Source organism: Vigna radiata, chromosome 8 (assembly GCF_000741045.1).
Source record: "Vigna radiata var. radiata cultivar VC1973A chromosome 8, Vradiata_ver6, whole genome shotgun sequence".
In the NCBI taxonomy this organism is placed as follows: Eukaryota; Viridiplantae; Streptophyta; class Magnoliopsida; order Fabales; family Fabaceae; genus Vigna; species Vigna radiata.
In genome coordinates this window covers 26,691,926-26,693,273 of record NC_028358.1, presented here as the reverse complement: position 1 = coordinate 26,693,273, position 1,348 = coordinate 26,691,926, and positions in this window count along the sequence as shown.

Genomic DNA, 1,348 nt, shown 5'->3' with positions numbered 1-1,348 from the left:
TAAAAACCATTTAATCATATGAAAGTTCCTAAATTAAATCAAAGTAGATTCTCAACTAAACCTAGAAACCCTAGAACTCATATAATTAATATGCATGTAGATTCAAACACATAATGATGCAAAAATCTTTGCTTTTAATATGATAGAGAGATGAAAGACATAGAAAGAGAACAACTTAAATCAATAATCAAAATAGACAATTGCATTAATTCACTTAACCTCAAAATCCATAGTGAAATTACAGCAGAATAGCCCTAGGAGCTTAGAAACACATAATGAAAGTGAAAGCAGTGGTGGATGAATGGATGAATGAATGGTTGAAGTCCCCCTTTTTCTGCCTCCCCTGGGTCTCTTTATATAGGGCTTGATTGGACTTGGATTGTGAATATTCAGTTGATAAAATCTTTTATCTTATATCTTCCAAATAACTAAAAGATTTAGATAATTATAACATTATTTGGAAGATATTTTCTGTTGATATTCTCAAATTAAATTAATTCAACAACTGAATTTTATCTTTTAGCTTTTCTGTCTTTCCAAAATTGCACAAATGCCCTGAAATTTNTTCTATTTGCACTTAAGCTCTTCAGAATTCTTAAAAATTACAAAGGAACCCCCTAGTTNACCAGACTTTGACCAGAGAAGGTCTGTTTGACCAGCTTTGACTAAGGAGTACGCGACCAATGAGAACTCGCCACGTGTCAGTTCTTTCCTCTCCCAAAATTAGGGTTTTGCAGATTGGGGGAAAGGGAAAAACTTGTGCATTCTGATTCCTGCGCTGCAAAGGGAGAACGCTTCTCTGATTCTTGCACCAAGATCTGGGATTTACGAATGGTGATGGCTCCTGACTTTAATTCTCTTAAATTGGGAATGCAAAAACCTTGAAGATGGTTTCCCATTAATCGTGCAATGGAGAAGGTGGCTTCCGAAAATGTTGTGGCGTGGTTGGGTTTTCTGGTTTTTTTTTGGTTGTGGTTACAGGTCTGGTTTTGATTTCAGGTGCTGGACATGGTGAGACCGTGGTGGTGCTGCGGAAATGGTGGAGTCACGACGGCCATGGAAAAACTTGCGCGAGGATGGTGAGGCAATGAGAAGANGAACGAAGGGTTTCGCGGCGNCGACTCAGAGTTCGAAGGGTTTCTTCGAATTGGGTCTCTTGATTCTGGGTTTTGTTGGGTTGTTCAATTCGCAGGTAGTGATGAACGAAGGAGAAGATCGCGTGATAAAGATGGTGTTCTGCGTCGGCGGCTTTGGGGTTTGGTGGCCACCGGCGAGGATGGCTTGTGGCTGCAATGGAGGTTTCTGTTAGCGGCGCGATTTCGAGGAAGAAGATGGTGTTGATGTGCGA